The sequence below is a fragment of the Triturus cristatus genome, chromosome 4_2 (assembly GCF_964204655.1).
Source record: "Triturus cristatus chromosome 4_2, aTriCri1.1, whole genome shotgun sequence".
In the NCBI taxonomy this organism is placed as follows: domain Eukaryota; kingdom Metazoa; phylum Chordata; class Amphibia; order Caudata; family Salamandridae; genus Triturus; species Triturus cristatus.
Window position 1 is genome coordinate 393,399,119 of NC_140586.1, and position 17,052 is coordinate 393,416,170.

The 17,052-nt window shown below is 49.6% G+C and overlaps 1 long non-coding RNA gene across 1 annotated transcript; it reads right to left on the reverse strand.

The window, feature by feature from the left end:
• Positions 1-16,081: 16,081 nt before the first annotated feature.
• On the reverse strand, positions 16,082-16,515 carry LOC146833934 (uncharacterized). The gene is made up of 3 exons (XR_014960294.1): positions 16,477-16,515; positions 16,265-16,384; positions 16,082-16,173 (listed from the first exon to the last, which is right to left on the reverse strand). It is a non-coding gene; the product is annotated as an uncharacterized LOC146833934 (long non-coding RNA).
• Between the last annotated feature and the right edge of the window lie 537 nt (positions 16,516-17,052).

Here is a 17,052-nt window from a genome sequence, read left to right on the forward strand (position 1 = left end):
TTTTGTAATGATTCATCGTGGTGTTTTTGATTTTTGGTGTGTTTAAATTATTTATGCAAAATACCAATGAACAATTAAAAAAAGATGTTCTTTGAATAAATACTATTAATTAGTACAGACGTGGTTGTTTTGATGTTCCTCCGCAGTCTATTGAGTCCTTAAATTGTTTATTAGCATTGGCAATCATTTTGTTCTTTATACTGTTGGGCTCAGCCTTGCTGATTAGAGCCACACCCATTCTTGTTCTTGGCGGTTTAGGGAAGGCATTGTATATATTAAGAATTTTAGTGCTAAAAAACTCTGCCAATTACCTACATCATTGGGGGGATGATTCTGAGGGCCTCTCTTGCAGGGGGCAGTTAGAAAGTTTTTTTGCAATTCTGGCAATTTCCCTGGGTGCGTTGGCTGCCTGGTTGATTTTTTTCTTCGTAGTTTTGAGCTTGGGCTCCCTTAATTGCTGTTTGATATGATTTTATGGCCTCCTTATATTTGTGTTTTTTTTCTAAGGTATAATCCCTCCTCCATGCCCTCTCCAGTCTTTTGCATTTTTGTTTAGACTCTCTTAGTTTCGGGCTATACCATGGGAGTCTCTTTTCATTGGGTTTCTTCGAACTCCATTTGAATGGAATGGTGGTGTTGAGAGATGTTGTTATCCACTCATTGAATTTGTCATATCCTTTTATGGGGTCGGGATAGATTGTGGGGTTAGTGGCCTTGAGGGAGTTGGCCCAGGTTTCTGGATCTAACTTTGCCCAGGGCCGGTCCCAACTCTTAGGGGGCTGGTTGTTGGGGGGGGTCCCTGATAGCTTCCAGATGATAGGTATTAGTAAATGGTCTGACCAGGGTACTGGGGAGGGGTTGTTTATTGAAATACTGTCTGAGTTTGAGAAAACGGGATCTAGTATGTGGCCTTTGTTGTGTGTTGGGCTTACGACTCTTCGTTTAAGTTGTAATGCCTGCATATTGAGTACGAGGTTGTGTGCCTCGCCTCTCTTGGGGTCCTCCAGATGTATATTTAGATCACCAAGGACGGTGAAGTTGGCAGCTGTGTTTGCTCTCATTGCTACTGTGTCAGTAAGGGAATCTATGAACATTCCGCATGGACCGGGGCGGTCTGTATATTAAGATCCCTGATGGGAAGCATGGGGGATTGAATGTGAGTGCGAAGCCCATGCTCTCACAGTCTTGTAAGATATCTGGTTCAATGTGTCCTTTTACGTGGGTTTTGAGGATGATGGCAATTCCCCTCCCCTTTAGGGGGTACCCTGTCTTTCCTAAATATATAGTATCCTGGGGGGAGTGCTTGCACCACATCTGGGTCTGCATCTTTGTGCAGCCAGGTTTCAGTCAGAAACAGTGCTTCCGGCTGTTGTTCAGTAAGTAAGATGTTAATTTCAGTGTTGTGTTTTGGCAAGGACCTACAGTTCAGCAGAAGTAGTTTTAGTTCTGAATGGGTCTCTCTATTAGCCGGGCGCTGCCCGGAATAGTGCATTTTGAACGGACAGTTGTTGCAGTTTGTACTATTCAAGCTAAGATTCATGTGGTGTTTGCATTTCTCCTCGACCGGTTTAAAAAGAGATTTTAGGTGATGCTCTGAGTATGAAAGGCGCTTTACTTTTGGTCCAGAGGTTCTGGCCCCTGGTCCCTGATGGTCGCGGACGGGCGCAGACGGGCGCAGACGGGCTTGCCGTGTGATTCTTATGGGTTTTGGCTCTGCCCCCTGACCTCTGCCCTGTGCCCCGCCTCCTAACGCCGTTTCCCTCCACAACAATCGGAACACTCCGTGGTGGAACGGGTAATAAGTCGAATTAGCGGGAGAGCGGGGGTGCAGCTGGTTACGGTTACGGTCAATGCTGGATCAGCAGAGAACATGGTGTGTCAAGATTGAAGTGCTAAGGTTGAGCTGTGTGTGAAATCTGTGTTGTAATATTAGGGCATTCTGCAGCTCAGGACTACAATGAGGTGTAGAAGAGGATCTAAGCACCTCACAAGCAATAAAAGAGAATTCTGCAAGTGAGCAATAGGGTTCACTGATCTTGCTGTCTGTATGAGGTCTCAGTACTGCAGCAGGAAGTGATGCACTAATAACGAGCCAGAGTCTATTGGCAGACCTTAGAGGCACAAGGATGCATTTTGGGACCAGTTCTTCCCCCACACCTTCTTAAGAAACAATGTAGACACTGGCATGGATTCAAGGTAGGTGTGTCCACATAGACAAGTAAGAGATCATCCACGAAGGATGACATGAAGAAAGAAGAATAGAGACAAACAGTGTAACAATCAAAGTATCCAACTAGAATTTCACATCTGAAATGTGCAAATATGAGCTTGTGGGACACAGTAGTAAGAGGATTAAAACAGGAGACAGCTAAAATCACTCAATCTTAGAAGAACAACGCAAGGCCCGATGGACAGAGCTCCTTTCATAAGGTATTATATCTGGCAATTCAAGAGTAAGTCAGGAGTACTTCAAATATAAATCATACCTGCTTACAAAGAATTTTTAATGAAATAAAGAAAAAAGTAGAAGGAAAGTTTTGGCACACTCCAGGTGAAGAGGACTCCAGCAGCAGGAAGTACATTGTGAATTGATACCCTTCCATAAGTACCGTTCCAGACCCTCTTTAGTGTATTGTGCCCAGGTCTGTATACATTAGGGTATAGATTCATGCAAGTAGCCTGTCCTAATTAACACTTCATTTCATTACTATAAATCTTTGCCTCTTCGAAGAAAGTAATTTCGTCCATTTGTAGTGGCAAATCACAATTAAAACATTGTCCGATTATATCCGATTGTGATTATATTAAACAATGTTGCAGCAGCCTGCCCCTCAATCCCTGTGCAAAAATACTTTTTAAGTTCTCAGGAACCATTTGTTAGACTTCTCAGTGTTTCTCTGAAAATCGTTTTCCTGAAGCATATATTGTCTGATCCACTTTTTAAAACAAATTCTGCTCCAATGTCGAAACTGCTGTTAATTCTAATTTTGACATATTTCTACGTAAGTGAATTCCAAGCAATGGAGGTATGGTGACAAAAGAGAAAATGATAACTAACCTATATAACAAAAGTATTTTCTACATGGCTTTATGCATTCACCCCCACTATTTATTCTACATTAGGAGTTTAACCCCAGAATCAAACTAGACACTGTTTAGCTGTAAATGTCCTGTTGCAAATATTCAAAAGGGCATTTCAAACATTTTTGTAAAGTTTTATATACTGTGAACTCGACCAGTTGCATTTCAGATGGACACATACATTTCTAGACCCGGGAGATTAAGTGATTTGTCCAAAATCTCAAGGTGTTTGAGCCTCCCACCAGACTCAAAATAGGTTTCCCAGCTTCAAAGTCTTCCGTCCAAGCTGTTAAGCCACACCCTCTCCATGTCTTCATCAGCAAACACCACTATCATTTAAAGACGTTCTTCAGCCACAGACAGGTTTTTCCTAAAGAATAGAGAAGCGCAAAGTGTGGTGCATAACAAGAACATAATGCTGGGGTGAAACCAAGTGACATATACTCATCCACTAGAATGTTTATTATAAAATGTATCGTGTAAACCTCCCTGTCACCCATAGCTGGCCTCCCCTGCTGCTTCTGGATCCTGTTCCTTAGTCTGTAAGGCTGCGATGGAGCTGCTAGAGCCTTATCTCTGTGCACTCCCGCAGCTCATTAGACCAAAGGGCCTGTCCCAGTTGAAGCAGAGTAATATACTTCTTCTTAAAAAACGAACATTAGTGGCTCCCAAACGGAACGTAGATAGGACTATCATTTTTCACTTACTGGATCACATTTTTTTTTTACTTTGGAAAATAACCCCCACACTGTGCCCACTCCAGAGTGTATTCCTTAGAATGAATAAGCCAACATGCAGTTGTGTCTGTAGTGGTCATTTGTTGGCCACAGTTTTATTAGGAATACATGTATATACTTTGGCATAATTTGCATGCCCTGGTCATAAATCATCATTGGTGAACCATCATATTTGTGTCATAAATCATAAGCATTTTTGTCATACACATCATATCTGCCATAAATCATATGTACATCACCAATTAGCAAATTGGACTGACAGTTCCTTGGTCAGCTCATTTGCTGGCTTGTCTTGTTTCTTGTCCCTTCTGGGTTGTCTCTTTGTTCAGTTGGATTTGCGCTCTCTTTGCGAGGGGGGTAGCTTCTGTTCTTGAGTTAGGCCACAACTCGCTACCTTGTTAGACTCTTTTGTGCCCCGCCATCTGGCGGGGGCTGGGCTGTGAGCACCGTCTCCGTTTGCTACCCCCTTTTGGTAGGCCAACTCACCCCACCGTGAGGCATCCCAAAGTGAGTAGTCCTACACACCGCCCTTAGGCCAACTCACCCAGCCATGAGGCATCCCAAGGTGAGTGGTCCTATTCCGGCACTCCGCCCTTCGTTGTGCCTCCGTACCAACCATTGTCCCGGTAGATTTTGCCAATGCCTTGTCTGCTTCCCAGCACTGTGACATTGCTGTTCCTTAGGTGTGGGTGGGTGGGACAAATTCTGTGTAGAGCCACTGCTGCTCCCCACTCCAAGAAGATAGGAGCTTACTTGGGGGAGCGGCGCTTAGATCCCCCGAGTCTTTTCCGCCTAGCTGGGGGTTTCCCTTATTGGGGGGTTCGCACCCCGCTCGGGCCCCCATTGGCCGGGGGGGCCGATGCCTTTTTGGCGGCTGACGTGTGGGGGGGCGCTGGTGCTTCTCCAACTTCCTGGTGCCTCAGAGTGCGAAAAACAGGTTATTTCTGGGGCTCGGTGTCGGTTATGGTGCTGGTCCTTGAGGCCCCCTTTGGGGGTAGCCTCTGCAATAACCCCCGCACTGTGCGCACTCCAGAGTACATGCAACATTCCCCCTCTGTATGCCTTAGAATGAATAAGCCAACATGCAGTTGTGTCTGTAGTGGTCATTTGTTGGCCGCAGTTTTATTAGGAATACATGTATATACTTTGGCATAATTTGCATGCCGTGGTCATAAATCATCATTGGTTAACTGTCATATTTGCGTCATAAATCATAAGCATTTTGTCATACATCATATCTGCCATTAATCATATGTACATCACCAATTAGCAAATTGAACTGATAGTTCATTGGTTAGCTCATTTGCAGGCTTGTCTTGTTTCTTGTCCCTTCTGGGTTGTCTCTTTGTTCAGTTGGATTTGCACGGGGGTAGCTTCTGTCCCGGAGTTAGGCCACAACTCGCTACCTTGTTAGACTCTTTTTTGTGCCCTGCCATCTGGCGGGGGCTGGGCTGCGAGCACCATCTCAGTTTGCTACTCCCTTTTGGTAGGCCAACTCACCCAGCCGTGAGGTATCCCAAAGTGAGTGGTCCCACACACCGCCCTTAGGCCAACTCACCCAGCCGTGAGGCATCCCAAGGAGAGTGGTCCTATTCCTGCACACTGCCCTTTGATGTGCCTCCGTACCAACCCTTGTCCCCGCAGCTCTTCGCCACGCTGTCAGGGAGGCTTACGTCTTCCTGTGGCTCCACCATGCTCCTCTTGGCCCTTTTAACCTGCAACCTGCTAGAGCCATGGCACCCCACAGGTTGTCCCAAAATACTTGCATGCCTTCGTCCGACAGGTGCATGCCATCCTTCACATAGAGTTCATGGCGGCCCGTGTGGATCAGGCCGTGCCTGATATTTTCAAATCCATTGGTACTGCAGAATTTGCTCACAGCGAGGTTCAGCTTTTTTCTCGAGTTCTCAACTGCTTTTTGTGATTCAGCCCCGCGCCACTCACTTCTGCCGATCAGCTCCAACCAGATGATGGCGGTGCTCCTGAAAGACCTGGCTGCTACCGTAAGGTCTCTCTCTATGTCGGGATGGAATGCCTTCCTCCCCTGTTTGGCCAAATCGTCCCCCCCAAATGGATGATCAAAATGTCCGGATGCCATACCGCGTCCACCTGCAGGTCCGCGAGGGTCGCCGGCAGCTGGTCCCATTTAATTCCTGGGTGGCCGAACCACTGTATGCATGTGTCCACTGGTCGTCCTTCCTGTCTGTGACCCCCTCTCCGCCACCAGGACTGCATCCGCGTTATGAAGGAATGGCCCCCCACCCTCACCAGGCGCGGTCTCTTTCCTGCTGAGGCAATGGTCAAATTATGAATCTGCTGTTTGCCCTTGAGAGAGGTGCCCCTGCCCACCCCCACCAGTCAAAGTGGTTCTATAGTAACTGTGGCCTCACGTAGGTCCGGTATACCTGCGACCGCCATCTACCTACTGCCTGTATCCCCGCCTTGGTCATCCCGTGTTGCGCAACTGTTGTCGCTGCCCAGATTCTGAATGAATGTGACCCAAAACCCGCTGGTGGGAGTCCTGCTTTGCTAAGAACCAGGCGCATGACTGCTGTAAACTGGAATTTCCACAAGTGTGTGCCGTCCCTGTGTTTGAACAGTGGGCCTACGCCAGCCAGTCGCACTGCCATGAAAGCCAGCATGCAGCACACTGAGCAGCAACTCTGGTCCTTGATGCATTGTAGCATCACTACCACCCCTTTGCCGGCCTGGTCTGTCTTTGACCGTATCAGTAGTATCTCTAGTTCAGTTGTTCTGGGGGTCACATCGCTTGGGAGTGTTTGGCTGGCCCAGTCCTTGAGGGTGCCACTAATTCGCTGAGGCGGAATGCCCCGAAGAATGCGGTGGAAAATGGAGCCTTAAACAGGCGGAGCTCAAAGGTGTCCTTTGCTATGTCACCCAGTGTTCCCAACAGCAAGTGTAGTCTATTGGGTGCCTGCTGTCCTTTCTTGCACCTTTAGCGCATTTCCACCCTTTCATCACTGCCTTGATATAATGAGAGGCCGCAGGGTCCTGCCCTATCTCCAGTTTTGTGTAATTTGCCACGGCGGACAGGTGGGCTTGTGCCCACGACCTGGATTTCCCGCTGTTGAATGCCCACTGGACGAACTGCTCCACTGCCCTGCTTGTGGCCCCAACGTCCCTCAGGGTCTGGATACCCCCTATCTGCTCTATTGTGCCAATATACTTTTTATATCTCCTGGCTGCCTCTGGGGTGAGGTCTTGGTTGACCAGTTCCGATAGATCCAGGTCCCACAGCTGTATCGGGAAGGGGGCCATGTTCTGCTCTGCCCTGGGGGCCAGTTCCCTGAATCTGTCCATCCATGCTCTTGACAGGGCGTCTGCTACCTCGTTCTCCACCCCTCAAACGTGGCGTGCTCTCAGGTCTATATTTCCTACCAACTGCAATTTAACCAGTTGGCGCATTAATCGAAGTGTGTCTGGGCACCTAGCTGATCCTCTATTAATTGCCTGTACTACGCCCTTGCTGTCTGACCATAGTGTCAGCTTCATATCACGAAATTCTTGATTCCAGATTGTCAGCGCTACTATGATGGGGAACAGTTCCAGGAATGTAATATTGCTGGTGATGCCCTGCCTGCACCAGCTGCTAGGCCATTGGCCCTCACACCATTTGTCACCCAGGATTGCACCAAAACCTGTGCTGCCAGCAGCATCCGTGAACAGCGCTATCTGTTGGCTTGTGACCCAGCCGTCTCTCCAGATCAAAATCCTATTGAATTCTGACAGGAATGTGTCCCACATTAGCAGGTCCTGTTCTGTTGTTAATTGGGTTAAGCGCCTGGCGAACACCCTGCCTGCTGGGATAACCCTAGATGCAAAATTGAGTTTGACTATTAACCGTTGGAGGTCCCTCACTGTTGCCTTCTCACGCCCACAGAGGACCCTGATGTCTTCCCTGAAATTCTCTGCTTTGTCTGCAGGGAGCCTGGTTGTACCTGCCACTGAGTTTAGCTCTATACCCAGGAATGTGATTTTTGTCGTTGGGCCCACTGTTTTATCTGCTGACAGGGGGATCCTTAAGTCCTCGCTAACCTCACAAATGCTGCCAGGGTGTCGCCGCACTCGGTCGACGCTGCCGGGCCTGTGAAAAGGAAAAAGGAAATCATTGAGGTAATGCAGTTTCCCACCCGGGGAATGACGGACGTGTAGTGCCCATTCTATGAAGGTGCTGAAAATGTCAAAGTAGGCACAGGATACCGAGCAATCCATAGGCATGGCCTTATCAAAGTAAAGGTCTCCCTTCCATTGAAATCCTAGTAGGTGGAAGCTCAAGAGATGGACCGCGAGGCTGATTCAATGTCTGCTTTTGCCATGTGGGCCCCACGGCCAGCAGCTCTGACTAGGTCGATGGCATCGTCTACTGTGGCGTAACCCACTGAGCATGCTTCTGCGCTGATCCCATCATTTGGTTCGTTTGTTGGGGACCACCCCCAAGGTGAAACCACCAACCCTTTGCTCATGTGGGAGGCAAGGGGGCCCTCTATTCTACCCAAGGTCTTTTCTTTCTCTAATATCTTTGTGACCACCCCTGGGTGTTGTAGCTCTGATTTCAGATTTTTGGTGCTGCCTGTGGGTGGACGCCTGCAAACTGGATAATAAATCCCTCTTCAAAACCCTGTACTAGTATAGCTGCGTCTGCCTTGTTGTGGTATGTATTGGCCAGCTTGCCTAATTGGCGGGTGTTGATAGGGGAACTGGATAACCTGCAATTTTGAATTCCTTTTGGCCCCCTGCGCCCTTTGTGGTTGTCTCACTGCTTTTTCTTCTCTTTTTTGTCTCCCTTCTGTTCCTTCTTGCATCTGCACCCTGCTCACGGGTGTCCCCCGCCACAGGAGGAGCAGATATGCTGAAATTTGCAGAAGGCCCCATAGGTACATTCATTCGACTCGTATTTCCAGCAAATTGCTGCAGTCCCGCTAGTATGTGGAGCTTTCCATGCGCCAAACTGTTTGGACTTTTGGAAAGCCCTCCCACTCCCCTTGTGGAAGGAACCCCGAAAGGGCTGCTTGCTCTTCCCTGCCCATGTCTTGGCTTCCCTGGCTACCATCATCTTATGAATGAAACCTGATACATCCTCCTCGTTCCATTCCATCTCTGGGTGCGTTTGCTTTTTTAGACGGAAACCCTTATCATATTCTAGCCATGCGTCGCCTGGGAATTGCCTCTGTGCATTATGGATGTTGGCCTCATAAAGCCATAGGTCGGCTGCGCAGTGCTGGAATTTCTCGACAATTATGCATGCCATTATTCTGAATGCATCTAGCCATTTGTGAACATTTCTTTCCTTATGCTCCTTCCTCCTTTCCCTTTTATCATCATCATTCTTATCAAAAGTAGTCAGATCCAGCCCCTCTAACTGTATCTCTAAAAATGTCAATAAACTCCTTCCTCCATATCCTTTCTTTGACTGCTAGTGGCATGAGGATTGCTAGACCCGTGGCCCTGGTGGTCAAGGGTGCTGTAACAGGTGAGGACTGTGCGTATGGTTCTGGTGCAAGGGGGTCGCTATGGGAGACCCTAACTCTCCCCCAAACTCTGGTGTGCCCTGGCCCCTTAAGCAGTCCTGGAGCACCTAGCCTGGGTCCATTAGGTGCCAAGGTAAACCCGAAACCTCCCCTTCTGTTTTCGCTCATGCCACCCCTAATCCCAGCATGCCTAACCCCCTCAGCAACAGTGGTGCCATTGTTGTAAAACATTCTTTCACTATTGAACTAATATGCTCACCACTTGTTGCTGCATCCCTGGTCCCACTGCTTGGACCTGCCGCCACCAGGCTGGCTACAGGCAGCAGGGTCTTTCTCTGTGGGGGTTTCTTGAGTGCTGCTGCCTCTGCAAGCTTGGCCTGTGCTCTCCTTTTCCTCTTGGCTGCTGGTGCGCTGGTGTCTTCCTGTTGCTGGTTGCCTGATCCTTCCCTGGCGTCGTGCAACAGATGTGGCTGCAGCCAGAGGTTCCCATGGACCTTATGATGCCCTGATTTTTCTCAGTAATGCATTCAGATCTTCCAGCTGCCTTTTGCCTCCTCGCCTTGCCATCTTCTGAATCATTATAGGCTGGAGAATGTACTTGGCGGGGGCTTTGGCTTGGTGCTCTGTTAAGTCGGGGTGCTGCCGCCAGCCATTGTGCACCCACCAAAACACTGCTCCTTAACTCCCATGTGCCCCTCTCATGCTGGGCTCCATACTGTGTGGAGAGGGGCAGGACGAGAACCGGCTGTTTTGACCCATTTCTTTTTTTTTTTTTTAGTTACTGCCACTGTTGAAACAGAGAAGTGCCTCAATTAATCCTGGCTGTAGCTGTGAATTGGTGCCTTATTGCACTCTATACACTGAACTGGGGTGGCAGAGTGGGCTAAAGAACGGTGATGGATCAAACCCAGATCTGTTGACTGGGTGTGAGTGTTTGATTGGTTCTGATGCTCCATCCATCACCACCCGCTTTTGTACCGCTTTGTTTGCCATAAGTTGGCAGGGTATGCTCAGACGTGAGTCCCTTGCTCACTTTGCCACTGGATTCAAGCAAGCCTGGCTGAAGACGGCTGAAATGCCAGAAACCGGTCCTAGGAAGCTTGTTTCCGGTCCAGGGAAGGCATGGCTTGGCAGTTCGGGCTGGACTGTTCCCATGAGGCACAGGGTCAGACTGATTTGCATATGGCCATGTCTGAACTGGGGTGGCAGAGTGGGCTAAAGAACGGTGATGGATCAAACCCAGATCTGTTGACTGGGTGTGAGTGTTTGATTGGTTCTGATGCTCCATCCATCACCACCCGCTTTTGTACCGCTTTGTTTGCCATAAGTTGGCAGGGTATGCTCAGACGTGAGTCCCTTGCTCACTTTGCCACTGGATTCAAGCAAGCCTGGCTGAAGACGGCTGAAATGCCAGAAACCGGTCCTAGGAAGCTTGTTTCCGGTCCAGGGAAGGCATGGCTTGGCAGTTCGGGCTGGACTGTTCCCATGAGGCACAGGGTCAGACTGATTTGCATATGGCCATGTCTGAACTGGGGTGGCAGAGTGGGCTAAAGAACGGTGATGGATCAAACCCAGATCTGTTGACTGGGTGTGAGTGTTTGATTGGTTCTGATGCTCCATCCATCACCACCCGCTTTTGTACCGCTTTGTTTGCCATAAGTTGGCAGGGTATGCTCAGACGTGAGTCCCTTGCTCACTTTGCCACTGGATTCAAGCAAGCCTGGCTGAAGACGGCTGAAATGCCAGAAACCGGTCCTAGGAAGCTTGTTTCCGGTCCAGGGAAGGCATGGCTTGGCAGTTCGGGCTGGACTGTTCCCATGAGGCACAGGGTCAGACTGATTTGCATATGGCCATGTCTGAACTGGGGTGGCAGAGTGGGCTAAAGAACGGTGATGGATCAAACCCAGATCTGTTGACTGGGTGTGAGTGTTTGATTGGTTCTGATGCTCCATCCATCACCACCCGCTTTTGTACCGCTTTGTTTGCCATAAGTTGGCAGGGTATGCTCAGACGTGAGTCCCTTGCTCACTTTGCCACTGGATTCAAGCAAGCCTGGCTGAAGACGGCTGAAATGCCAGAAACCGGTCCTAGGAAGCTTGTTTCCGGTCCAGGGAAGGCATGGCTTGGCAGTTCGGGCTGGACTGTTCCCATGAGGCACAGGGTCAGACTGATTTGCATATGGCCATGTCTGAACTGGGGTGGCAGAGTGGGCTAAAGAACGGTGATGGATCAAACCCAGATCTGTTGACTGGGTGTGAGTGTTTGATTGGTTCTGATGCTCCATCCATCACCACCCGCTTTTGTACCGCTTTGTTTGCCATAAGTTGGCAGGGTATGCTCAGACGTGAGTCCCTTGCTCACTTTGCCACTGGATTCAAGCAAGCCTGGCTGAAGACGGCTGAAATGCCAGAAACCGGTCCTAGGAAGCTTGTTTCCGGTCCAGGGAAGGCATGGCTTGGCAGTTCGGGCTGGACTGTTCCCATGAGGCACAGGGTCAGACTGATTTGCATATGGCCATGTCTGAACTGGGGTGGCAGAGTGGGCTAAAGAACGGTGATGGATCAAACCCAGATCTGTTGACTGGGTGTGAGTGTTTGATTGGTTCTGATGCTCCATCCATCACCACCCGCTTTTGTACCGCTTTGTTTGCCATAAGTTGGCAGGGTATGCTCAGACGTGAGTCCCTTGCTCACTTTGCCACTGGATTCAAGCAAGCCTGGCTGAAGACGGCTGAAATGCCAGAAACCGGTCCTAGGAAGCTTGTTTCCGGTCCAGGGAAGGCATGGCTTGGCAGTTCGGGCTGGACTGTTCCCATGAGGCACAGGGTCAGACTGATTTGCATATGGCCATGTCTGAACTGGGGTGGCAGAGTGGGCTAAAGAACGGTGATGGATCAAACCCAGATCTGTTGACTGGGTGTGAGTGTTTGATTGGTTCTGATGCTCCATCCATCACCACCCGCTTTTGTACCGCTTTGTTTGCCATAAGTTGGCAGGGTATGCTCAGACGTGAGTCCCTTGCTCACTTTGCCACTGGATTCAAGCAAGCCTGGCTGAAGACGGCTGAAATGCCAGAAACCGGTCCTAGGAAGCTTGTTTCCGGTCCAGGGAAGGCATGGCTTGGCAGTTCGGGCTGGACTGTTCCCATGAGGCACAGGGTCAGACTGATTTGCATATGGCCATGTCTGAACTGGGGTGGCAGAGTGGGCTAAAGAACGGTGATGGATCAAACCCAGATCTGTTGACTGGGTGTGAGTGTTTGATTGGTTCTGATGCTCCATCCATCACCACCCGCTTTTGTACCGCTTTGTTTGCCATAAGTTGGCAGGGTATGCTCAGACGTGAGTCCCTTGCTCACTTTGCCACTGGATTCAAGCAAGCCTGGCTGAAGACGGCTGAAATGCCAGAAACCGGTCCTAGGAAGCTTGTTTCCGGTCCAGGGAAGGCATGGCTTGGCAGTTCGGGCTGGACTGTTCCCATGAGGCACAGGGTCAGACTGATTTGCATATGGCCATGTCTGAACTGGGGTGGCAGAGTGGGCTAAAGAACGGTGATGGATCAAACCCAGATCTGTTGACTGGGTGTGAGTGTTTGATTGGTTCTGATGCTCCATCCATCACCACCCGCTTTTGTACCGCTTTGTTTGCCATAAGTTGGCAGGGTATGCTCAGACGTGAGTCCCTTGCTCACTTTGCCACTGGATTCAAGCAAGCCTGGCTGAAGACGGCTGAAATGCCAGAAACCGGTCCTAGGAAGCTTGTTTCCGGTCCAGGGAAGGCATGGCTTGGCAGTTCGGGCTGGACTGTTCCCATGAGGCACAGGGTCAGACTGATTTGCATATGGCCATGTCTGAACTGGGGTGGCAGAGTGGGCTAAAGAACGGTGATGGATCAAACCCAGATCTGTTGACTGGGTGTGAGTGTTTGATTGGTTCTGATGCTCCATCCATCACCACCCGCTTTTGTACCGCTTTGTTTGCCATAAGTTGGCAGGGTATGCTCAGACGTGAGTCCCTTGCTCACTTTGCCACTGGATTCAAGCAAGCCTGGCTGAAGACGGCTGAAATGCCAGAAACCGGTCCTAGGAAGCTTGTTTCCGGTCCAGGGAAGGCATGGCTTGGCAGTTCGGGCTGGACTGTTCCCATGAGGCACAGGGTCAGACTGATTTGCATATGGCCATGTCTGAACTGGGGTGGCAGAGTGGGCTAAAGAACGGTGATGGATCAAACCCAGATCTGTTGACTGGGTGTGAGTGTTTGATTGGTTCTGATGCTCCATCCATCACCACCCGCTTTTGTACCGCTTTGTTTGCCATAAGTTGGCAGGGTATGCTCAGACGTGAGTCCCTTGCTCACTTTGCCACTGGATTCAAGCAAGCCTGGCTGAAGACGGCTGAAATGCCAGAAACCGGTCCTAGGAAGCTTGTTTCCGGTCCAGGGAAGGCATGGCTTGGCAGTTCGGGCTGGACTGTTCCCATGAGGCACAGGGTCAGACTGATTTGCATATGGCCATGTCTGAACTGGGGTGGCAGAGTGGGCTAAAGAACGGTGATGGATCAAACCCAGATCTGTTGACTGGGTGTGAGTGTTTGATTGGTTCTGATGCTCCATCCATCACCACCCGCTTTTGTACCGTTATTGCACTCTATAAGCACGGGGACACTGTCCTCTCATGGAACCAACTGCCGTTTATTGTGCCAGGTGAACTGATCAGCTGGTTTGCAGAACAACCACTGATTCTTGTGCCTGTCTCTTTGAGAATCTGAGGAACTTCTCGCCTCTGAGCTCGTTCATTTTCTTGTGGGCGCGTGCTCACCGGCACCCGAACAGCGAGGTGGCGGGAAGGGTGAGTAGGCAGGGAAAGTGGCTTCCCCTTGGCCGTTCTCACTCAGGCAGCACTGGCTCAATGCTGCACAGTCCCGCACACAGCCTGGTCACTGTGCAGGCAGACGTGGATGCAAACTCCTGGTATTGCCCGTTGCCTCACCGCAACCTCGCTTGGAATGGGAGCGGGGATTGCTCATGCAACGCCGAAGGGAAGCGGTTCGAAAAGTTCCCAGGGCCTCACCGCGATCGGCCTCCGCTCCCCCAGGGGAGCCCGGGGTGGGCACCCGGTCGTCCTCTTCCTCCGGTGCAGCAGCAGCACAGCTCACGGGTTCTCTATTCCAGTGCCGACCACTTTAGCCCCCGGGCGCCGGAATAAGTCCACTGCTCCTCCCACCAGCTTAAGCGTCCTCTGCTCTCCATGGGGAACCAGGGTGGACACCCTGTCGTCCTCTTCGCCTGATGCAGAATTTCACTGCTCGCCCCGTCTGCTCCAGCGGCCTTTGCTCACCATGGGGGGAACCGGGGTGAGCACCTGGTCGTCTTCCTCTTCTGATGCAGCAACGGCTGTCAATCGCAGCAGGATCGTCTGCACCAGTGGCCTCCGGTTCGCACACGGACAGGGCTTCGCAACCGGGCAGGGCTTCACCTCCAAAGCAGGTACAAATTCTGTGTAGCGCCGCTGCTGCTTCCCCGCTCCACGAAAATAGGAGCTTACTTGAAGGAGCGGCAATTATATCCCCCGCCGAGCCTTTCCCACCTAGCTGGCAGGTTTCCCTTATTGGGAGGTTCGTACCCCACTCGGGCCCTATTGGCCGGGGGGGCCAGCGCATTTCTGGAGGCTGCCGCGGGGGGGGGGGGGGCACTGGTGCTTCTACCGCTTCTGGGTGCCTCAGCGCGCCAAAAACTGGTTCTTTCCGGGGCTCGGCATCAGTTCTGGCGCTGGCCCTTGAGGCCCCCTTTGGGGGCAGCCCCTGCTACACATTTTTGCCCAAATAACATTTTAAAACAATAAATGAGAACACTATTATCAAAGGCACCCGCACCACGTATTTACAAAGTTTGTACATCCACAGTGTCATCCAATTGCACTTACCTGTAACTGGGCCCACGTCAGCTGCTTTGCACCGCCCGGAGCTGGAAATAGAAGAATCAAACAAAGGACAACAGATTGACGCATACATATGCTGTGCTGCAGAGTCAATGAAAGAACAAAAAACAAGCCAATGCTGCGTGTAAATTTGCCTACAATTCCCGTGGCCTGAATAAAACAAGGGCACTGACAACCAATTGTTTCGTTGGATTTAATCCTGTGAAAAATCTTTTTAGTTCACGTTTAGAAACATTTTTAACTGAAACAGTACATATTCATTACAAAAAACATAAAAAACTTGACTTGAAAATGACAATATTGAAAACACTTAGACACCACTGTGTTCATTCATACACTCACCCATGAGGCCAACATTCATACTACTCATACTACTCATGCACCCACAATAATATACAACATACGACAGAAATCTTCAATGAATAATCTTTACACAAAGGCCATCAAACCACTACTGTACATAATGATGAAGCTTAATGCTGTTTTTTTGCAAGATTGGCCGTAGAAAAAACAAGGTCTACACGTTTCGAATCCCTTAGTTGGCAGGGATTCTCATCAGGACCGACACTAGACTGCAAACAAAGCAGAGAAACAAGATTTACTAAGCTGGCCCACTTTGTAAGTGAAAAATCGCATGGTCAAAAAGGGAATCTTACCTTAGTCTAAGGAACGGAGAACTCAGCCCAAACCCTAAAGAAAGGGAAAGCCGACAAGGTTACCTATTTCTGTGGAGTCTAATCTAGATCGCCACCTTACATCCTTTTTAGTGATATACACACCCATACGACATAGAGACGACATAAACACGTAGTCTGGTTATTATTAGAGAGGCTTACGGGTGTGTAGAACGGTGTCTGGTTAACTGAAGGTGATTCTGTCTACAATCAGAAACAACCACGGGGTTTTCCGAGCGTTGATAGGTACTGAACGATATCTGAAAGCAAGAGCGACATAAAATGAGGGCGCGTCCTATCGCCAACAATGTGTGGACCTAAAATGTTTTGAAAAGGTCTCAGAGCGCTTACCTCCAAGGGAGGGGGGAATGGAGGAAAGATCTACTGCTCGGTCGTCTGATGTCCGGAGCAGGAACAAGCGCGGCGTGGGTTTAGCCGGCCGTTTTGCAGATTATGCCACAGTCAAAGTCTCTAAAGGAGAAGAAGGGGCTACGTCAGGTTACTAATGCCAGGAAAGTCCTACGGTGTTCGTGTAATCTATTTTGAAAGCGAGGAACTGTTACCTGGAGAACCGGCGTTGTCCGTGTCTTTTTTTCTGGGAGTTAATCATCCATTAGGTACCTGTAATCCTATTGGGGCATCTTTAACCCATACGCAAAGGGCGTGATTGAAAGGCTTCTGGGAGTCGTAGTCTGACCGGAGGTGTTTAGAGAATCTGTAGTTTGAAAGAGGTTTGCAAATGGCAGAAACGCCAAAGCTAGCGCGTTAGTTTGGTAAAGAGCGCTAGTTGGACTGAATCAAGTCAAAACGTGAGCGTCAAATGTCTTGCTGCATAATGCCAACACTGCGCATATGACTTGAGTATATTATATCAGTGGTGAAAGAACGAAGTGGAGAGCGCTGGTTGGACTAAATCCAGTCAAATCGTTTATGTGAAGTGTCTTGCTACGTAGGGCAACCACTGCGCATATGGTTTGAAGTGTTTCACATCTGTGGTATGAGGACGAGATTTTGCTCGGTAACTGAATAAATGCCACTCATAAGTTATATATCTCGGAGAGTTCATTCAGTCCGTCTACCGACGTGTTAAATTTGATAATGAGCATGGCTTCTCTCTGGAGTAGTTTAGTGTCCAAGTC